Source organism: Thermobia domestica, chromosome 7, assembly GCF_964235325.1.
Source record: "Thermobia domestica chromosome 7, izTheDome1.hap1.1, whole genome shotgun sequence".
In the NCBI taxonomy this organism is placed as follows: domain Eukaryota; kingdom Metazoa; phylum Arthropoda; class Insecta; order Zygentoma; family Lepismatidae; genus Thermobia; species Thermobia domestica.
Window position 1 is genome coordinate 121760343 of NC_137460.1, and position 24894 is coordinate 121785236.

At 37.2% G+C, this 24894-nt stretch overlaps 1 protein-coding gene across 2 annotated transcripts in view; it reads right to left on the reverse strand.

Annotated features, from left to right (window-relative positions):
- The window catches only part of LOC145690379 (ATP-binding cassette sub-family G member 1), a 220098-nt gene that overhangs the window by 37608 nt on the left and 157596 nt on the right, over positions 1-24894 (reverse strand). The gene's annotated exons all lie outside the window — the stretch shown is intronic.

Below are 24894 nucleotides of genomic sequence, written 5' to 3' on the forward strand. Positions count from 1 at the left end.
GAATTTGTTTATAAGTAATTGTCAATGTATAGTTCAACAGGACGCCATATCATATAGAAATGCATTGAAGTTTCTGTGAAGCAATTAATAACTACCGCTATTTTGAAATATAGTGGATTTAAGTGATCGAAAATACTGTGTAACCATTGAATACGCATCGTAGCAACAAATATTGTATATGAGTATATACTACGATAAATCTTAAATAAATCGAACTGTGGTGTGATGTCTTTATACATTTTATATATATTTTATATCATTGTGTATAATATAAGGTTCTCTTGCGTAATATATTTTTATTGCTGCTTGCAGCAATCAATATAGTGCAGGAATTTTGCGAAAAAAAAATTCATACAAGCAAAGAACTTTGCACAGTTGTAGTACTTGACCTCCTTATCAACATACTAAAAGTCCCCTGAGATTGACCTTGAGCTTCGGCCACGATATTGGAAAATGGCCGCCGATTTTCACGCCGATAACTCTACAATGAGCAGAGATAGCGTAAACCATAAAGAGTGATGATATCTAGAGAATGGAAAAACACATATTTTGGTGTATAATACATCTCTCTATCTTTATTCGTTCAGGAGGTATATTGATGAGGAGGTCAAGTACTACAACTGTACAAAGTTCCTTACTTGTATGAATTTTTTTTTGTATAAATAAACCCCTAATTTTGACCTAAAATTCCTGCACTAATAAGTCTCTAAGAAAAGTCAATTGCAAGATAGGCCGTTGCGTACTTGCCGGTACGAATCAATAGGAAGTAATAGGTAAATGTGTTCACAAATATCAGTTCTTAGTACAGGTCTTTCTTTTGTATGTGCTACCCAAATCTACGCTCTTTTTTCTGATGATCTCTATATTCTGATAGCTCGTGTTACTCGGGACAAGTAAGAGATGAAGTGAACCTGGGGATGTTCCCATATCAGACACTCATCTCACACATTCCTACTTCATGAGTGGTGATAACCGTTTATTTTGTAAAAGCTTTACCGTTCCACTGAGTTTCCGGCACATTCTTGTATAACGTCCAGAATATCTCAGACATCAGAGAGCGTTTAGGGATACTGAAGAATATTAGCCACGTTTCTTTTGGGAGAAGTCACTCATTAGCGACTATATTCTTACTTTCATTTGGGCGATTGAATTAGCTAACGTTCTCTGAGAATTTGCTTTTTAATTTTTATTTGTTTTGGTTTTATTATTACCATTATTCTTTTCTCGTAGCTTTTTCATGACATGTGTTTTAATTTTCTATAGATTTTGTTGCGTTATTTTATTATTTTTCGTGAACATATTCAAGTTACACTTTTTAAGAAAGTGTCGTTTTAAGTCATTATCAATTTTAGAAATTTTTAGTTTTCAAAAAAAAAAAAAAAAAAAAAAGTGCGTAAGTCGGCCATTGTAAAGCGAACAATTAAACTCGATGCTCACGTTCCCACTAAACACCTTAATCAATCAATCGCAACAATGTATAAGTGAATCAGAGAACAGTACAAAATCTATGGCTCAGAAATTATCTTTTAGTACGGAGAAAATCCGTGTATCGCGTCTTCAGCTCTTAAATCAGACTTTTGTAGTTCAATCTAACATTTTATTCATGGCGTGAACATATTACTAGAAAATTAAGTATTACATCCCTGGATATAATGTGCAGTTACGTACTACAAACTTGATGACACAGTTCTTTTTGATAAGTCTTGTACTATAATTCATTACAGCATTTATATCATGCACAGTCTTACTTGGGAGATTGAATTAGCTTCCTTTAAGACCGTAACTAGCGGAAATCTGATTCTGCACACGGAACGCAGGCCCGTATTTAGATAAGTGCTATTCTGTGCTTGAGCACAGGGCGGCAGAATTTAGGGGCGCCAAAATTTTGGAGTTTCTTTTAAGATTCACAATAAAGTAATATTTAAAACTAGCAAATCGCAGAGTCCAGCGCAAGCGCCAGAAAACATGTTCATATATTTAATTCGCTCTAATTACAGTAGTTACTAATTAGCTAGCTTATTTGATTATTTTAAAAAATCATCCTCTCCCATCCCCATCCCAAGGGGTGAGGATAAACTTGATTATCATGAAAACTGATACCGTTAAGCTCAGCGACCTCGAAAACTATGAATTCAACACTAATACCTATCGTTTTCGATTACTTATACAATCTCGCTCCTTCCCTGAGGAGTGGAGTATGACCAGTGCCACTATTCATCTCAGTGATCCCCAAAACTGTGAATTCAATTCTAATATTGGTCGTTTTCGGGAGGGCGGCAAATTTTGTGCGGGGGGTGGCAAATTATTTAGAGCACAAGGGCGCAGAATATATGTATAAATACGGGCCTGACGGAACGAATAAGGTTTATGGAAAATATTTGAAAGATAGACCCTACTAGTAGTTCCTCAAAGCTTTCGGCTTTCTGCAAATTCCCTGCATGCTACCGGCTGAAGCTGTTGCTATCAGCGTGATTCACAAAATGCCCCTGCCCCGCTACTGGAGGTTCAAAATAAGCGGTCAAGGCGTTATTGTTTAGGCTTAATACAGTACCAACAGCCAATTTTACTTAAACATTACTGAATGTGAACAAATAAGAAAGAAGGCAGCAGCCTTTTCTTGGGGCCAGAGTCATAAAATATCTAAATACAAATCTGTTTTAAAATATACTGATATTTTAGTTTTGATACATTTTCTGTTTATTATATACTAGCATATATTACCCGCTTCGTTGGGTTGAAATAAATAATCCATATGCACATCTTTGTATGTTGTATGGCTGAATTTGGATCTATGTTACATCGTAAGTATCAATGTTCATCTTACTGACCAGGAAAAAAATGGATTCAACACAGATATTGCTAATTTTCGATCATTTTAATGTATGTCACCCCTCCTCATCCCCCAAGTGTCGGGGCTGAAAATGGATTTAAACAGCATCAGAAGTGTCACTGTTAGGGATGCGCATGAGACGAGTCGAGACAGAATTTTCCTGACAAAATTCGAGTCGAGACACAGCTCTTCCAATAGAGAAGAATACATTTTTTGAGTCGAGACATCACTTTTACATGACATGCCTCAAATCTTGTCTCGTGCTCATCCCTAGCCACTGTTCATCTCGGCGATCGCAAGAACTATAGATTCAACACTAATATCGGTCATTTTTGACCATTTATATACATAGATAAGCACCCCGGACAAAAAATTAGTCACCCCCGCGCGAGAGCAAGGATGCGTCGGCAAACAGATGCAGATGGCGTATTGGTCGAATCACATGGCAAAACGTGCATACACTGCCTCGAGGCGATCATAGGGCACTACCGTGGAGTGACACAGAACCAATCGAAGCGGTGTATATGCGGCAAGATGGGAAAGAGCGCGGACGTGACGGAGTGGCAAAAAGGGACAATCGTGTTTGGCCGTGTCCATTGCCACACAGTCATGGTAGTTGCCGGATTTGTTGATGTTTCGCGGCGGACTGTTCAACGTGTCTACAAGCAGTGGTGTAACACACGTGGCCATGAAACACGACGCTAAAACTGTGGTCGGAAAAGGATCATTACAGATCGGGCCCGAAGACGGCTTTCCATGCTTGTGAATCGAAATCGCTTCAAAACCCGCCAGGAATTACTGCAGTCTGTGAATGCAGATCCAGTCCAACCTGTCACCGAGGGAACATTGCGACGGGAACTGCATGCAATGAACATATAGAGTCGGGTACCTCGCAAAAGGCCACTGCTCACACATGCACATAAAGTTGCTCGTCTGCAGTGGGCCAATAATCATCAAACATGGACAGTAGCAGACTGGCATATGGTCTGAGGAATCACGATTTTGCCTGTATTCGAATGATGCCCGGCATCGTGTCCACCAACGGCCACATGAAGCATTTCACTCGCAGTGTGTGGAAGGTCAGGTGCAGGCCAGGGGTGGGTCTGTCATGTTCTAGGGGTGTTTTTCGTACTATGGGGTGGACCCACTCATTGAGGTGTCCACGAACATGAACCAGCACGTTTATTTGAAAATCCTGGACGAGCAGGTGTTACCCTTCAGTCACTTTCTTCGCGATGACTGCTATAGACACCCCCATTTTTCAAGACGACAACAGCAGGGTTCACAGAGCTGGACCCATATGTGACTGGTTCGAGGAACACTCAGGTACCCCACCACACCTCGAATGGTCCGCAAAATCACCGGACCTCAACCCAATTGAGAATCTGTGGGACCAGTTGGAACAGCGGTTGAAATGTCGACATCAGCATCCCCGACGTTTGGTGGAATTGCGTGATCTTATCCTCCGTGAGTGGGTTCAACTGGATGTGACGGCCTTGTATACCCTTGTGGACTCCCTTCCAGACCGCATCCAGGCGGTCATCCAGGCCAGGGGCGGCGCTACACGGTATTAACGTAAGTACCAAAGGGCTAATTTTTTGTCCGGGGAGCTTATATATATATATATATATATATATATATATATATATATATATATATATATATATATATATATATATATATATATATATATACGAGGGCCGTCCAGAAAGTGGTACCCGTTTGCGCCGTATGAAGCGCTGACGACTCGGGGAGCCGCTGGGCAAGGTCTGACCGCGTCAGTGGCTTGTCTGCCTGCTCTGTGCGAGGTTGCGTGACGTTAGCAGTGCCTGTTTTGTGTCTGTGCTCGTTTATAATGATTAAACGAATTGAGAACCCCGCCAAATTTCTTAATGCACGAAACGTTCGACCTTGTGAAGTTCATCGCCCCTTCGGATTTTCATCTCTTTACGAAGCTTAAAGAGTTTCTGGCAAAAAGATTTGACAGCGATGAAGAACTTAAACGAGGCGTGACTACGTATCTTAATACACTGGCTGCGGAGGACTATAACGCTGAAATACAAAAACTAGTCACACGGTATGACAAATGCCTCAATTTGCTTGGTGATTATGTGGAGAAGTAGTGTAAAGTACGATCTTTCAAATAAAAATGTGTATATTTGTTAATATGTACTACTGTGTCTTTATTGCACAAACGGGTACCATTTTCCGGATGGCCCTCGTATATATATATATATATATATATATATATATATATATATATATATATATATATATATATATATATATATATATATATATCCTTGCCCCATGTTGCGGGCCATGGCATCGGAAGTGTCATCGTTCATCTCAGCGACCCAAAAAATGTAGATTCAGCACTAATATCGGTTATTTTCGATAATTTTTAAATATATCTTCCTCCACCTCCCCCAAGTTGCGGGGTTGAATTTGAATTTAAACGGGATCGAAAGTATCACTGTTCATCTAAGCGACCCAGAAAACTATAAATTCGACACTGATAGTGGCCATTTTCGATCATTATATATATATATATATATATAGATAGATAGATAGATAGATATAGATAGATATAGATATATATATATCCCCCTCTCAAAAGTGGTGGAGCTGATTTTGGATTGAAATGGGATCGGAATTGTCATTGTTCATCTGAATGATCCCGAAAACTATGGATTAGACACTAATATTGGTCATTTTCGATCATTATTATATATAGCTCCTCCTCCCCTCCTCCGTTCTGTAGCACACGGCATCAGAATTGTCACTGTTAATCTCAACTAATCATAAAACTATGGATTCGACACTAATATTAGTCTTTTTCGATCATTTTTAAATGTTTATCCCCCTCCCCTACGTTGTACTTTCCCCCTCTCCAACTATCAGGGATGAACTTGGATTGAAACAGCATCAGAAATGTCACTGTTTTCCTCACCGACCCCGAAAACTGGATTGAACACTAATATCGGTCATTTTTGATCATTTTTAAATTTCTCTCCCCCTCCCCCTCCCATACGTTGCAACGTCAAAGTGAATAGCCTAAAGTAATTCTTGACCCTAAACTCATGTATGTTGAAAATTTGATTGAGATCGGTCGGCTGGTTCAAGAGTGATGAAGTCACAAAGGCAGTTATTTTTATTTTAATTATTTTTTACATATATCTCCCCCTCCGCCTCCCCTACGTTGGCTCGTCAAAGTGAAACGATAAAAAAAACACCCAAGGCCCGACTCTCATGTATGTTGAAAATTTGATCGAGATTGGTTGGGTGTTTCAAAAGTTATTAGGTTTTATTAGTTTTTATTTATACGTCCCCCTCCCCTCCCTCACCCCTAGGATCTGCCGTTAAAGTGAAATTACGAAAATGTTTCCAGATCCGAACCTCATGTATTTTGAAAATTTGATAGAGATCGGTCGGATAGTTCAAGAGTTATTGTTACAAAAATAGTCACTTTCAATCTTATATTAATTGATTTTTATGTATCTCTCTCTCCTCCTCCCGTACGTTGCTCCGTCGAATTTAAATCATAAAAACGATCCCAGGCCTGAACCTAATCTATGTTGAAAATTTGATCAAGATCGCTCGAGTAGTTCAGGAGTTATTAAGTTTTATTTATTTTTATACCCCCTCCCTCTTCCCCAACCCTCACAATGTTTTGAAATTTGTGGCACTTCTTTGAAATGGAAAGGTAGTTATGTGATATATCAATTAGAGCCAGCATGTTCTCAAACCGTCAATTATGAACTTTAGTGATTGTTATCTGTACTTATTTACAAGATTTAGGATAATCTTTATAGTTATTTACGAAACTCTAGGAGAATTATATGTTGAAAGTTTGGATTATCGCGAAAACGCATAAGTTAACATGTATACAAGCCAAGAAAACTAACAGTGAAATTTGATATCCAACATTGACATTTGATAATAATAATAATGTAATAATATACAACTTGGATATGAAATTTCACTATTAGCTTTCTTGGTTTGTAGACATGTTTAGCTTACATGTGATTTCGTAATAATCCAAACCTTCAACATATGAGTATATGTCTCCTAGATTTTCGTAAATAACTATAAAGATTGTCCTATCTTTTCCAAATAAGTATAAATAACGATCACTAAAGTTTATAATTGACATTTTGAGAACATGCTGGCCCTAATTGATATATCACATGACTACCTTTCCATTTCAGAAAATATCACATATTTCAAAATGGCAGATTTCAAGACGGCGGCGGAGGTTCATAATCTACTCTACCCATTCTTCTTTTGCCATTATGTGAAACTACCACCGTTTACATTGTCTATCTTTCACTATTTTCACGATTCAACAGTTTATTTGATGCATTTCTATAATATAGTATACCCTTTCTCCCACCAACTTTGACCCCTCCCCCTCCGTTTCTTATGGCGCTCAGCCGCTATAACTCTGCACATATACATATTTTCACATCCTCTATCAGGCGCACTATGTCTCATCCCGCAACTCGATTCATCCATTTGGACCCTTTACTTTGTCAATTCTAACATCATAGTGAATAGCCTAAAACCAGCCCAGCTTCGAACCTCATCCATGTTATAAATTTGATCTAGGTCGGTCGGGCGGTTCAGGAGATTTAGAGTCACAAAGTGATTTTCAATCTATATATATAACATTACATTGCTGTATGATGTTTATGTCTTTTGCATAAGTATGTACGTGATTTTAATGTGATACTTACGTAAACAATAACTATCTGGCTTATGTAAATAATAAATAACACGCAGTCTCTGAGGAAAGGACAAAGTTTTTATTAAAATATCGATGAGTAATCTAGAAAAGGCTTTTGACCGCGTGAATTGGGAATTGTTGTTGGGAGTTCTAACAAAGATAGGGTTGGAATGGAAAGATAGAAGACTCATAAGAAACTTATACATGAACCAACAAGTAAGTGTTAGGATAGGGGAAGAACTGACGGAAGAGAGTGCAATTGAAAGGGGAGTTCGACAAGGATGCTGCCTCTCACCAACACTATTTAATGTCTATCTAGAAGAGATAGTGAAAAAGAGCCTACATGATGATGATGGCATTTCGATAGGAGGTAGAATGATTAGATGCATAAGATTTGCAGACGATATGGCGCTTCTTGCAGAATCTGAAAAGAAAATCAATAAAATGTTAGAAAAAATGAGAAAGGGCTTTAAAGAATATGGGAAGAAAATAAATGTTAGAAAGACAAAAGCCATGGTGATTGGAACGAAGGGGTCTGTGTCAAATATAAAAGTAGGAGGGGAGAAAATAGAACAAGTGAATAGTTTTCGATACCTGGGTAGTATACTTAGTAATGACATGAAATGCGAACGTGAAATAAAAGCAAGGATAGGAATGGCGAAAGAAACCTTTAGGAGGAAGAAAAGTCTGTTTTGTGGGACCTTGAATAAAGAGTTGAGAAAAAGACTCATAAAATGCTTCGTGTGGAGTGTTGTACTGTATGGGGAGGAAACGTGGACATTACGTAAAGGTGACGAAAATCGACTGGAAGCCTTTGAAATATGGGTGTGGAGAAGAATGGAAAGAATTAGTTGGGTAGAGCGGAAAACGAATGAGAGAGTGTTAGAAATGGTGGGTGAGAAAAGAACACTTTTAGATATTATTAGGAAGAGGAAGAGAAACTGGTTGGGACATTGCCTAAGAAGAGATTGTATCATGAGGGACGTCCTAGAGGGTATGGTGGCGGGAAAGAGAGGGAGGGGGCGAAGGAGACTACAATTAATGGATGATATTAAAACAGAAAGATCATACATGAAGACGAAAAGGTTAGCGGAGGACCGTGGAGCATGGAAGCTTCTCAGCTGCGGCAAGTGGCCTGCCAATAAAGGCAGAATACCTATGATGATGATGATGATGATGATGAGTAACAGTTTCGCCAGCTAAGTAAACTTCATCAGACACATTATAATACAAGAGCGAGTTTCAAACTATTATATACAAAGACCATGAGATGGCTCTGAATGCTCGTTCGCTCTCTGTAGCCAATTACCATTGAGATACAAAAGAGAAATAAAGTATCATAAATCTACTTTCGCTACTTATCCGGTAACAAATTTTAGTACATAAGAACGATATAAATTACAATTTACGATTTCATGTCACAATTACAAATAAAGTTCTTTCAATATCTTGTCCCACTGCTTACCAATTTTGAAACCGACATTTCAATTTATGACATCTCTTTCAATAAAACTGGTCTCCTTCCATTTCCTTGTTAACTTGCTTTGTTGACGACCTAACTTTTTGACTGCATGCCAATTTGTGTTATGCCTTGGGTTCCTTATATGCATGAAAATGGCATTAGTTTCTCTATCTCATACCGTTCTTGTGCTGTTTTACACGCTGTTTGAACCTTTCCCCTGTTTTACCTATGTAACAATTGTCACATTGTTACCTATGTAACAACTGTCACAATGAATATTTTAAATCACTCTGTTTCTCTCTGTTTTCGGGTCGTAAGTCAGAACCCGGACAGAAAGAAAGCATGAAGAACGTCCTTCAAGGAATGTCCTCACAACCATTCCATTACCTGCTGATATGTAAACCTGCATAACAAATATGTAATGTTCGTTGCATATAGGTCAGATAAAGAAAAAAGAAATGTTCATCTCCATACATTTTGATTACTAGCCAATCCCTCCTCTTCAGCCGAAAATCGTAAAAATAAATAAATAAAATTAAATTAAATAATATAAAAAGGAGAATAAAAAAGGTTCATACGTGCGTGCACAGATATGTATCTGGTAAAGATACATATCTGTGTCTCTAGATAACTTCTGTCTATCAGAAAAGCTGATGACAACACACATTATTTTATCATCATTCAAGATGTACTGTATACACTAGGGATGGGAAATTCCGGAATCCGAAAAGCAAAATCGCAAAAATTCCGGATTTCGGAAAAAAATCCGATTCCACCAAAATTCCAGATTGCAGAAAAATTCCGATTTCGATTTTAAAAATCCGACTCCGGAAAAATTCCGGAATTCGGAAATCCTGAACTTTTCCGAATTCCAGAATTTTCTGAATTCGGAACTTTTCCAAAATCTGGACTTTTTCTGAATTCCAGCTGGAATCTTTTCAAAATCTGGAATTTTTCCGAATTCTGGAATTTTTCCGAAACCCGGAAAGTGAAATTTCCTATTTCGGAAAATTTTGACCATCTCTAGTACACACTTTTCAATATCGCATTGTACCTATTGGTATTATCTTATTCTGACACCCATACTACTGACAGTGACGCAAATAAATAAACAACAATAAAATACAAAGGTTTCCATTAAGAAATAAGACATTTCACAGTTACGTGTTTGCAAAATATAAACTGTTTCGGATATTGAAGTTGTATTTCTAAAATTTTAGTTTCTCACTTCTAGATTAGTGAAAACCTAAAGACGAATATTAAATTTTCCTCCTCCTCCTTCTTCTTCTTTTTGTTATGTAATTCAAAATCACGTCACAGGTAGCCTTCAATGGTATTTCGCACGTTGATGTTCTGAGTAGATTAAGAATCGATCTGGAAACATTCCAATAATAATAATAATAATAATAATAATAATAATAATAATAATAATAATAATAATAATAATAATAATAATAATAATAACAAAACGTAATAATCTAGAAAAAATGCATTGATTAAGCTTATCACGTTTGATTGCACGTGGTAGCTATAAATTGCCTTTATGCAACCTTGAACTTGTGGTGGATCTTGTATGATTTTGGTTTTTTTTCGCTGTCCAACGGACGCACGAATACTAATTCCGCAAACTGGTTTCCGGCTAAAATTTCTTTCTAATCCTTTCTGTACAAGGACGCGATGAAAACAAGAGAGTGTAAGTAAGAATAAATGTATATTATTACATTAAAAAAATTCAGCACAAGCCAGGCCATTCTACTATACGCAGAAACTTAAAATTTGAACGCAATACTCCATTTTGTCATGAAAGCAAGGATACTTCAAAATACATGCCCTAACGGAAGTATTCTTTTTTTTTAAATAATAATAAACAGCGGCGTAAATCTGTTTTCAACATTGGGAGCAACGGGTAAGGCCGTTCCCATAATATATATATATAATTTAAGCGATGTTGAAAATATTTATGAAGTTGAAGAACAATGCTGTGGAGGATCAGGGGAGCAGAGTTATCTTCAAGATTGGAGTGGACATGTCCCCCGTGATTTGCACCAGTGATAATAAAGTGCGTTATGAATTCCTCAAGTTAGGAAGATGAAACTCGGCAGGCACGCACTAAGAAATTTTTGTTGGGAGAAGGTCTAATACTACAAACCACTATATTTATGTAGTATTGAACATGTATTATTCTGTACCCTGTAATTGAGCTCCTTCGTGGCTAAGCGGTTAGCATACGCGCTTTTGGCGCGGGAGACCGGGTTCGATTCCCGGCGGGAGCTCATGTGGTTCGGATTCCACGTTAATCAGTAGGTCCACGTCTCATATAGCCTCGCTGCTGAACGGGACGTTAAACTCAACTCAACTCAACTCTGTACCCAGTAAGTAATTGTATTTTCAGGGGGAAAATGATAGAACTAGATTCTTTTTACAAAAGAAAGACTAGGGATGAAGGGTAAGATCAAATGTATATGCCACATCAATAATTTCTCTGTTAAACAAGCACGAGTTTTAATTTGAAAATGTACAAGTGAATGTTGAAATAGGATTTTTTTAGGGGGAGGGGGTTCCGGGCAAGGTGGACCCCTGTGGATGTGCCCCTGGAACTAGGCATAGATAAATAATAAAGTAAAACTGTATTTTTTTTTTAAGAGTTTTCGAAAATTCTCTTCTAAAGGGGGGTAGGGTAGAGAGCAATTTATATAACAATCAAGGTTACAGCTTTTCTACTCACAAAATATCTACTGTAAGAATTCGCTTAAGTTGGAGGTGAGAATTTCGATATTTGAACTTTTAATTCAAAATAAGCAGGCACATGTTTCAGCTTTTTAGAGAATTCCGCTCCTAAAGAGGGAAAAGAAGTAATTTCTACAAATACGAGTATATTTTTTGTATTCAATTTTTCCGATGCCGTCCTTAAAAATCGAGGACACTGTATACCGTACGAGTTCAACGGAACTCTTTCGATTGTAATCAAACTTGGTATAGTGGTAGATCTTGACCTGCTATGAAGAGCTCCCGCGTGGCTATATGGTTAACGCATGTGCCTTTGGTACGGCAGACCCGGATTCGATTCCCGGTAGAAGTTCATGTGGTTCCGATCCCACATTAAGCTATAGGTCCATGTCTCATATAGCCTCGCTTCTGAAAATTACTCTTAAATTCAAATCAAACCCGTGAGCAGTCCAAAAATAAGATGCGCGCTCTTGGTTTCTAATTATGGATGGTCAAGTTTTTGAGTCATATTTTTAAACGACAACCGAACATATCTATATACACGGAACTCATCCAATGGGGTTTCAACCTCTCATGATTGTTAATCTTGACTGCTATATGAGCATATGAAATACTATATTATGTAGGCTTTCGGTTACGAATTATGGGCAGTCAAATTTTGGGCCATATTTCCAGTAATTAAACCTTATTCTTTTCCTACGAAAAAAACGAGCGGTGCTGCTAGTAAATAAACAGAAAAAAAATCAAAATTCAGACTTCATTAATAAAATAATCTATAACTATATGTATTATTATTATTATTATTATTATTATTATTATTATTATTATTATTATTATTATTATTATTATTATTATTATTATTATTATTATTATGTGCATTTAAATCAATCAATTTGCTAAGCAAGTACTTTGGGACCATTAATCGAATGTTGGAAATAATCTTTGTTTATTTATTTTTATTCTTAGCTAAAGCAAATGTAACATTTCCAAAATGAACAGTATTTATGACTTTGGCTACCTTAACGGTGAGTCGAGTAATTTTTGTCATTTCCGATGACAATGCAAGTTCGAATTTTAGAAACAGTAGGGTCTATATGTATTTCCGGTTTCGAACATAATAGCTGTTAGATAAAGAAAGTATACGCCAGTATACAGTATAATTTACATTTATTTTCAAGCAATATATTTCCTTATCTTCTTTACGGTAGATCTATTTATATCTTAATCCATTCAAGACGGTTGTGGCTTATAAACACAAAGCCGATTGTTCCATTGAGTTGAGATGTCGTATATAAACACATCTGGAAGAAGAGGACGAATGTGATTCAAAACAAAATTTGCAGGAAGAAGTCGAGTATGGCTTATAAACACAACCAGTCGTTCCATTGAGGATATTTGTCGTATATAAATACAACGTCTAGAAGGACATGGCGAGTGTGGCTTATGAACACAGCAAATCGTTTCATTGAGAACAGGTGTATATGAACACAACGTCTGGAAGGAAGTAATTACGCTACACGGACTGAAATGGACTTTATCGTAGACTGGATTGATAGCAAACCGTACAGAATCTGATTTCCATCCTTGGCCACTCTTGTCGTGTACATCGATGAATAACTCTTTAAACTTCCTGTAGCACTTGTGCACAGAGCCATTACTTACAAAGTTCCCGGCGTAAACCTAACTCATTCGATGATGAACTGTGACTGTACTGTACCTTTTCACCTGCAGAGATTGAATTACATTATGTAGTTCATTCTTGGCAGGTGTCTAAATAGCTACTCCAGAATGATTGAACGGTATAGTCTGCCTCTTTGGGGAACAGGCAACGTAAAGTGAACAACTATATCTTATCTCTGTTTCGCCATCTTACGTGGCCCTCCTGTGGTGACTTAACGGAGGTTGAAAAAAAGAAGTAGCCCTCGTATATTTATCGCAATGTTAAAAGTTTTTGTGCTTTGTGCTACTGTAATCACACAAGCTGTACTACTCATAAATTCAGCACGTTACCCCTACACTAACTTGCCACCTAAAACAATAAGCCAATTATTATTAAGTTCAGGGCTGATCTTCTCTCTCTGTCTCACTTCTGTACCTCTGTCTGTCAAGACATCCATCGGTTTCAATTTTTTGATATGTGCGTATTTAAGTTTCTCCCTCCATCAACTTATGAATCTTGTTTCGCCTCCCATTTATTGTTTCATTTTATCGATACTAATACATGTATATTTTGAAATTTGCATTGCACTCATGTTGTTTTCTGATTTTAGTATGGGAGAAACGAAGGGAGGAGAGAGAGGGTCTTTTTACCAGACACGATTATGGAAAAAGAACGTGTCACTTGGGTGACCTAGCTGCACGGCGTTTTCTGTCGCATTTTTTTTTTTTTTTTTTTTTTTAATGTGAAATGTACATGAACTGTAATAATGTTGCAAAAAGTTTAATGGCAAACTATTATGCTGCCAATATGTCTTGAGCCGCGGCAAAAATGCGAACTAAAGCTCACACCCCGACACACCCACTCGTTGAGCCAATAAGGGTTCAGCAGCTGCTAAGCGAGAGAGCCTTAGCGAAAGAGAGTGGAATTCTTCAGCCGATTGCAGCGCCGGACAAGGAGGACTAGGTGTCAAGTCAATGTGGTATATTTATAATACTGGATACAGATATCGTTAAAAACATTTTCAATGTTTATATAACAGTTTGGCGATGACGTAAAGTAGATTATGCATTTAGTGCATTAAAAAAAGAAAGAAAGTGAAATAAAATATGTTTCGAAGCAAGGATTAACAGTCATAAACTGTGAGTTTTAGCATCACGAAGTCATTGTATTCGTTTCAAGTTCTAGTTAAAACGGCAAGTTAATGCCTTTTTCACAATTGGAAATAATACAATGTAACAAAAACAAATAATTGTCAACATACTTATTTGTGGCCATTTTCCTGTTTGTACTCAGTTTGTAGTAACTTTTAATGACTCCTAGCCTGATGGTCACAAATTATATATCTTTGCATAGAAAACGAAACATTAATATGGTAAGAGTGCCGGAATCAAACCATCATTTGTTTGTTCTAAGTCTCAATTTTTCAAGAAGTCTAATTTAAGTTCTAAGAAGAAAACAATCAAACCAGTTATTGGTTTGTTTGCTGTTATCAAAGGTGATTTAGGGCTAGCAAAACTCATACTTGTTTCGTTCCGTTATCCACCGTAGTCACAGATACTTATTATAACTAAATATATTTCGATTAGAGTAAAATTTGTTAACATTACTTTGTTTTTTTTTTTTTTTTTTTTTTTTTTTTTTTGTGAAATCTACAATTTCGCATAAAACATACACACTGTAAGATTCGTTGCTTACTAGTGACATTTAAGACGTGGAAGTATTTTCAGAGGTACAGCTTTCACAAGAAATTATATCTGTGTTCATAAGTTTTTCAAGGTTGAACACAATCAAATTTATGAAAAAGTAATCGCGTACATTCTTTGAATTCGTTTGTGTTGAATATATAAAATTATTTAATATGGGATCAAACGCTAAAACACTGAGATGACGGCTAATTTGACTGTTCTGAATGAAAAAGAACTTTAAAAGTTCTATAATATAGAATGAAAACATTAAAAAAAAAAAAATTATAAACATAGAATGAAATACACATCATTTTAAAGGAAATTTTAGGCAGAATGCAAATTAGGTTACAGAAGTTACCTACATCTGCAACTATGGATAATACATTGCAAAATGTGACGTAAATGAAACACAAATCAGCCTTTCCGAATATCCATTTAATAGCCAACTCAGTCTAGCTTATGAATCCTCTCCTAGACAGAACAATGCATTGCGGTGGGTGTGTCTTGAAGACAGATTTCAGCCATCACAAGCAATGTTCATAGGTTTCCTGAAGAAAATCTCCCTCAACTGACTCAAAATTTTCCCTTTTCTTATGAAATTTTCCCTAATTTCTGGAGCGTCCAATTTCTATGACAGAAGTTATATAATAAGATTAATTTAGCTATATTCAAGAAAGTGCTAAGCACATTTGTTTTATTCATTTGCCTTTTGCTTTTTATTTTTTTTTTTAATCCTTAATGTTTTCTTTACAAAAAAAGATACACGAATATACTCAACCAACAATGGGTGGAATTATGCTACTTTGAACAAACATGCTACAAACTATTGCTATTGTTTGGTATATTTCTGAAGAACAAAAAAAAAAAAAAAAAAAAAAGCAATGATATTAGTCAATCAGTCAGTCCGAAAATTTCCCTGGATTTTCACGTTCTATCGAAAAATTTTCTTCCTTTTTCTTTTTTTCTTTTTCTTTCTTTTTTTCTTTTTTTGCTAATTTTAACTACAAATTTCCCTAGATTATGGAAATTTACTTCGAACTACGAACACTGCTTTCGAACCGAAGACCATGAGTTGAAGACCCCTGCTACACCAACAACATTTACGCAAGCTACTAGTTTTAAATCGGCAAATTGCAAAGGGCGCCGATTTATCTGCAAATTTGGGGGGGGAGGCATTCAGATGCAGAAAGCATATATCAGGATTTTAAAACAAATTACATTCAAATTATGCCAAATATTGTAAATTTACAAATACAATAAGGGGGCCCATATGAGTTTTGGGGGGCCCGGGACCCTCGGCTCCCCGGGATCGGCGCCCTTGCAAATTGCCTAATATTTAACATCTGACAACGCAGGTAGCGACATCTATTAACATAAATGTTTATTATTAGAATTAGCGTGTCGGACAGACCAAGACATTTCCCATTTATTATTAAGATTGAAAGTTAAACGTTAAAAAGAAAATTTTCATTATTCAAAATTTTTAATATTGTTTATGATCATTGTTAATTTATAAAATTCCTTTCTTGAAAAATCAACAATCGAACAGTTGCTAAGTATTAAGTTTCTTTTATTTGTGCGGTATGGTTAAACGTAATGTGTACAGATAAGTATTCCCACTTTTTTTTTTCTAGTGGCGTTGAGGTTAAAAACGTTACTAGGAACACAGAAGGGTCTGTGTACAAGAACTAGCATGAATTTGCGTAATATGCTAGTTTGTAAGAACTTGGCAGTTAAGATTACTTAAGGTTAGTGTAAAGGGGCAAGTTTTGCCGATAGACGTCACTACAGTCTTCCTATCTCTGGCATGTATTTTTTACTTTTTACGAAAATTTACAATTTCTTTTATAAATTTCAACCTAGAGACTTCAAATTTTTAGAGAAGGGACTTCATAACCTATTAAAGGGAACAATCCGTGCCGATTTTTTATTTAGAATTTTCTCCACTGTTGAAACAGCTTCATTGTTAAAGATTTGGATATCCATTTCAACAATCAAGCCATTTCAACAATGAAGAAAATTCTAAATAAAAAATCGGCACGGATTATTGCCTTCGATAGATTATGAAGTTCCTTTTCTAAAAATTTGAAGTCTGTAGGTTGAAATTTGTAAGAGAAATCGTGGATTTTCGTGAAAGATAAAAAATACATGGGAGAGATAGGAAGACTGTAGTGCCATCTATCGGCAAAATTTGTCCCTTTAAACCAACCTATGGAAGGAGAACAGCGCCCTGGAGTAAATCCCTCCTCTTGAAAAGGAAGCTTCGACGGTTGTTTACCTTAATGGTATCTTCAGTGGCGTATTTACGATTTTGTTTCGGGAGGGGCTTTGCTAAGTTTCGGGGGGGGCTTTGCCTGGAAATGTGAAAATTCTGCAAGATATTTCATTTACTTTACTATACTAAGTAAGATTTCGGGGGGGGCTTAAGCCCGGAAGCCACCCCCCTAAATACGCCACTGGGTATCTTCCTCAGGTTCCTTTCCCCTTTGTAATTTGTAGGCCATGGACGCTGAAGGCCTTTATACAATCAATTGGCATCTTATCCCGAAAGATGCATATATAGTTAATAAATGTAAGAAAAATCTAATTATAGACGCTGTTCCTTGAACTAGATAGTTATCCTTACATAGTGAAAAACATATAAGGGAAAAACATCTTTAAAAAGTTTAGTCTTCAGATGCATAATAATAATAATAATAATAATAATAATAATAATAATAATAATAATAATAATTATTATTATTATTATTATTATTATTATTATTATTATTATTATTATTATTATTATTATTATTATTATTATTATTATTATTATTATTATTATTATTATTAGTCAAAACTTGGAGAAAAGTAGGTAAACTTTGTTTACAGCATAATGACCTGTTGTCATCAGGCGCTGTCAACATTTGCGTACTTCAGTTAGTATAATTTTAATATTTAATTATTAACATACATTCTATTATGTCATTAAATGATTTTGTTTAGTTCAATTTATGTCTTCCACTTCCAGAAACTTCTATTCTTAGTAGACTCAGTGTATATTTATAAGACGAAAAATCAAAAGCAGGAATAATAGGTTTATTAGAAGTAGTGCTTTGTGACTGTTAGGAGTATATGTGTTACCAATAAAAGAATACACAACAATAGCAATCCGTAACTTCATAGCATATTTATAAATATACAAACAGTACACAAAGAATTACCGGTATTTTGTTCCAGTAGAATAAAAAGTTACCTGTTATTATTGATAGAGATGAAACTTTTTAGCAACAATTTTGATGTTTTGTAGCATTAATTATCACAATTTTCGCATTTATGTCGCATTTAATTTTTTAAACGTAGCAGCTTTTTTTTTTTTTTTTTTTTTTTTTTTTTTTTTTTTTTTTGATACGATACTTGAAAACTGTATACAGTATTTTTTGTAGTATATAAGGCTGGGGTAAGAAGGAAGTATGTGTGAAATTTTAAAGAAGTTGGAAAAAAAAACCCTTGCGTCAACCTTGTAAAGTGCGTGAATGTTTGCCAAACTTGAAAAAAAAATGAGTGAATTATCTGTGGCTCCTTCAAATTAAGGGGAAATGGTGAGGGACGGATCCAGGGGGGCGATCGGGGCCATCGCCCCCTCCAGAATAGGATATTTTTTATTTTAAAAATAAAACCTATCCTAAAAATCTTCACCTTTGTATTATAAATATAAAATAAAACCTATTAACTTCGAACGACCGCCCCCCCAAACATTCAGCCTGGTTCCGCCCCTCCGCACAGTAATCTGTACCACCCTTCCTAGCGCTGCCTCTAGACGAAAAAGATTTATTTCCACTATTTCCACCTACGGAATTTTTATTATAATGTGCTCCGAGGTTCATTTTATTTTCGTAACACTTTTTCTTTGTAGAAAATGAAATGACATTCATTTAGTTTGTCTCTCTGAAATGCCCTTTTAGCTTAACCCACAAACGCCCAAGACCAGTTTTATTCGTTAGCAACTGCCTGAACAATACCGTGTTATATCGAAAACCTGAGAAGAAAACTGAACGAAATTCGTACAACAAGAGAACGGGTAGTGTGCCTGAAGTGGAACAACGGGGGTTTGGCTAAGTGAATGATATAGCCCATGTAACGTAGTGAAAAATAAAGTGGGTCACTGGTGGCACAAGGGGCGTTTGTGGGTTAATCAGACGAATTAATAACGCCGTATTCTTTATTTAAAGGGTACAAACAACAACGATCATGAAATTACAGGAAATCGTATCCGGGATAACGTGCAGAAAAGGCTAGTAATGGACAGTGGAAATATTCCCATTGAGAAGGAAATATTCCTGAGTTTTTCCCTGGCTTATAAATTCCTGGGAAGGAATTTAATTTCATTTTTTTTTACTTTATCTTCGAAATTATAAGAACATTATGACCAATTAAATCACTAATTATTTTCATTTATTGTGATTTATTTCTAGGTTTTAAATAACTTGGAGGTTGAAAAAATTAAAATTCATTGACTTTATATAACTAATAATATGATTTTTAAAGTTCCATTTCCATTTGAACTAAATGCATATAAAAGGAATGATGAAAAGGAACCAGTTTGTAAAGTTATGTAGAAATAGAGATGAAATACTTATCATAATAATAGACGTTGGTCTGTCTCCTGTCTCTAACTCGAATTTCTGAAGAGGTACTCGGACTTACATGTGAATTAACGCAGGAAATTGCGAGAAATAGGTAGGAAGAAAGGTCGTGTGTAGCAGAGTTACGTGCAAAATTATAAAGATAACTCAGTATCTTGCAAACATTGTGAACAAAATTATGTATGTTCAACTATTGATAAAATGGTGAGACATGTGTCTTCTGGCACTTACCCAACCTAATTTGCTTATAACATTTAAAAATGTAATATGTTTATATATGTAAGTAAGTTTAGAAAATTTACTTACATATAAATTTAAACTGTTTAGCAGTGTAAAAGTATGTGAACTTACTATACCATTTTTTTTTTTTTACATATTTACTTGCACAGAACATATTGTAAATATACGTAATATGCGTACTCTCTAAATATGATAAAATATTACTAACATAATACCGTCCAGAATATACATTTTAAAGAATTCTCTGGAGACAGTAATAATATACTGTGATAATAATAATAATAATAATAATAAAAACGAATTTAACTTTGAAATCATAATATAGCAATAGAATGCAATTTTCTTTGTGATTGTACATAAATTCCCGGAGAATTCCCATTTTTGGGAATATTCCCGAAAAATATCTTCCTTTGAAGGCACATGCGGTTCAATCGTGGCGTCTTTGATGGCATTATTATGTAGACAGTCAGTGTATGACCTCACCTCATTATAATTGATAAATACTATAACAGCTATTAAAGTATTTGGAAATGATTGTTATCTTACTTTTTTTTTAATACCTATATCCAAAAATTATTTCTTGAATGCAATATTCATTAGGATAGAATTCCATAAGAAAAAGGTAAATAGATGTCTAAGAACAATTTAGTACAAATATCCACAATAGATGGCAGCATGTCCGACTGTTCGATTTATCTCAAAGACAATACCTAAACATAAAATTTCTGTGTTTTACCGCTAACTAACCACCTTATAATAAATCAGTCTTTAAATATTTTCAGTAGCTCACAGCAGTTCACAACGTTTTTACATTTATTTTATATTTATCGAACACTTTCACTGATAGTTCAATAAATATTTCCTACTGAGACATGAAGTGGAGCTGCGCACGTCATACTTACCTAATCAAGAAACCTAGCCTGTCTTGTGTTTGTTAGTGTGTCAGCGAGGACCAGGTATTGAAATACGTACCTGAGAGCATAACACATATACGGCACTTACAGGATAGACGAAAGTTATCGCTTTCGAAGGGTTCCTTGTCTTTTGAAACTCATCACATTCATCGTATTTTCTCATCACACTTCTCATTGCTGTTCATCTCTCATTTCGACCAGTGGGCCTGGAGCCCATAACTGGTTGACCCGATATGGCGACCGGAGGACAACATGTCGGACTTCCTACGGTAATAGCTGGTCCTACCGTCTCCTCTGTAGATTCGGATATCAGACGTAGGCACCGAGACTCACACCGTACCGACTAAAGCCCGGAAAGATCACGATCTCCAGTTATAGGTCACCATCACGCACCATCTCCGAAACGTCATCGCCGAGATAGCATCTCAGACTCTGATAGTGAGCGACTTAGAATCGACGACACGGAGTTCCCATCGCTATCGGACAGTACAAAGCAGCCAATATATTCGTTCTTACTTACAAATTTCGACGCAAAATATCAGAACGAAAAGCAAATATATCTTCAACTCACTAAATATTATCGACGAGCTCAGATCTCTCAAATTGTTGCCACCAGAAATGGAATGATCATCAAATCTCCTGATCAGAATCTTGCTACCACTATTCGTAACAAGTTCAGTTATGAAATTTTTGGCAAGAATGCACAACTCTCTAAACTGACTGACCGGAGAATCAAACAGCCGCCTCCGCCACCTCGCACGCCTGCTTTTTCCGTGGTCATACGAGGTGTAAATCTTGACTTTACGGACGATGAGATTCTACAAGAACTCACAGAGGAAGGGCACAAAGTTTCCAAGTGCATCCGCATTAGAAACGACCGAGGTCCCACTTACATGGTCCGAGTGTTATCTCAATCGCAGGACACCATCAACCAGCTTCTTGATACCGGAGCTTATATATATCGCAAACGGCATCGTGTCGAGCCCTCACGCACTGCACGACCAGTACCAATCCGCTGCGAGCGTTGTCAAGAATATAACACGCACACCAGCGCCAACTGCAGGAATAATTTGAAATGCGGTTACTGTGCTGGACTTCATTCCACACGTACCTGTCCGAACCTGCAGCGTCCACCGCAGTGCTCTGCTTGTCCTGAACAACATCCGACTTATAGCTTTAAGTGTCAAGCTCGACCCGCACCTTCACCGGATAAACCTCACTTAGTGGCACCACTTCGCACTCAAAGTGAACCAATGGCCGACCCCACTCCTTCCTCTAATATACCACCTGATTCTCAGCCTGTTACCATATCTCAACTTCTTCAGTTCATCACATTAACGCTACAAAACGTGCATCCCTTTCTACGGCCGCATGTACTACAACAAGTACAGTATGCTGCCCGCTGCATATTCCACGTTACCTTCAATGCCACCTATACAGGCCAACGAGTTCACTTTCACACCACCCGCTTGGAAACATCTGTTTGAGATTATGAATTTCTTTATGGATATCGTTATTATCTTTCTCAACATCAGTTCTCTCAATAAACATAAACCTCTCTTCGAACAACTTCTTCTGGAAGAACATGCATCAGCGTTTCTACTAAACGAAACGCATCTCACACCTCGCATGTCTTGTAAGTTCTCAGGATACCAGATCTTTCGAGCCGACAATCAAACACCAGCCCTCCGCGCCAATGGCGGCGTACTCATTGGATTTGCTTCTCAGTTACCTTATCGTACTTTCCAAGCTCCTATTTCCAACCTTCCAGAATATCTTATCACAACCGTCTATTTCAAAGCTTTATACATAACCTTGGCGACCATCTACGTTCGCCCCGGCCATGCAATACCATACTCCTTTCTTCAGTATATCGCAAACAATTTTCGCCACTTCATTATCATGGCCGATATTAACATCCATAGTAGACCCGCTTGCCAGAAGGCTCAATTCCAGGACTTCGTTACAACACGCATACCTTGCATTCTGCATAAACTTCCAAAATCAACACGCCCTCTCTCAGATACCACACCGGATGTTGTCATCACCTCAACTACCCTTGCTGGCAAATGCCATATCGAAGTCTTAGACCCTCTTGGCAGCGACCACCTTCCAGTCAAGTTAACTATCAAACGTTCTTTTCGCCACCACTGTTCTGTAAACATTCCACCGAGGGAGGTTCCTAGATTTGACAAGGCTAATTGGGATAACTACAGACTTCATCTCACTTCTAAGCTTGAACATCTCGAGCCACCAAATACTGAGGATGAACTATACTCGGCGCTGGATACTATCACCTCTTCTATCCATACAGCATCTGCCGAGAATATACCTACCTCGCAAGTACATCCATGGCGTCCTCGATTACCACCTCAATACCTTCACATGATCAGACGTTCTCGACAATTTTACCGAGATTACGTACGTACAAAGAACGAAGAGGCTCTACGCCATCACCGACAACTCCAACGTACGGTTCGTAACTACGTTATAGCCTATAAACTTAGAAACTGGGTCAAAACGTGCAATACACTGGACGCAACTTCACATCCTACCAAATACTGGAAGAGATTTAATGCATTGACTGGCAAACTCACTCGAACACCTTATCCTCTCATTGACGGTGATCATCCACTCACGTCAGATAGTGCCAAAGCTGATGCCTTTGCGAACCACCTACAAACCATCTTCACGCCATATCCTCCTGAAAGATCTGAACGACGCCATCCTGCATATACGTTTAATGTTGATTCTCGTCATCTTCAACCCAGTACAGAGCATACCTTTCCAGCTCATCACGAACTTACCATACCTGTCACAGTTCCAGAAATTCGTGAAGTCACAGCTCGCAAACGTAACACTGCTCCAGGCATGGACCTTATCACCTACCGTCACATTAAAGAGAGTCCTTTCTGTTTACTGCTCCTGTTAGCCCATATTTTCACTTTCATTTTACGTACCGGTTTCATTCCCGTCAATTGGAAAACCTCTAAGACCTTAATGTTTCTAAAACCTCACAAGCCAGCTACCTCAGTATCATCTTACCGTCCAATCCAATTAACCACTGTTTTCTGCAAAATTCTCGAACGCATTCTTGTTAACAGACTTCATCCACATTTCTCTCGCCATCGCATCATTCCACTCCATCAAGCAGGTTTCCGTCCTCGCATTGGTGTTCATGACCAGCTCTTACGCCTTACCAATCTCATTACGAATCATTTTAACCGTTCACAGCCATCATGTTTACTTCTATTCGACCTTGAGAAAGCTTTCGACAAGGTATGGCATCTTGCGCTTTTCTTTAAGCTTCTGTCCTGTAAACTACCAATGTGCTACATCCGATTCATTTTCAACTTTCTATCATGTCGCATAACATACATATCTGTAAACAACTCCTTATCACACCCTGTCTTTATTCATTCCGGAGTTCCACAGGGCTCAGCATTATCTCCACTTTTGTATCTGCTCTTCGTTGCCGATCTTCCTCCACTTCCTTCAAATGTACATCTCTTCCAGTTTGCAGACGACACGGCCTTTCTTGCTCTAGGCAAAACGATTCATCAATTGAACATAGCACTCCAATCTGCCATTGATATGTTTGTTAGTTGGTGCTCGAAATGGCGATTACGCCTAAATTCTGAGAAGACTCAAGCAATAGTTTTTCTTGATCCTAAGAGACGGTCCCGCGTCCATAGAAACCCAACACGCTTGAACCTTACTGTTCTTGATACTCCCATCAAACCTACCAAACACGTTAAGTACCTCGGCGTTACATTCGATACTCACCTCACATGGCGTCCTCACTTAGCTCAGATTATCACCAAAGCCTACAATAGACTGAATCTTCTTCGCCGACTTTCTGGCACAACCTGGGGCTTACGAGCAGATACCATTCTCACAACATATAAGGTGTTCCTACGACCCGTCCTCACCTATGGGTTCACAGCTTGGGTCGCTGCAGATTCAACCTTTTACAACAAGCTCAAGATCCTAGAACGACATGCCCTGCGTATTGCATATCG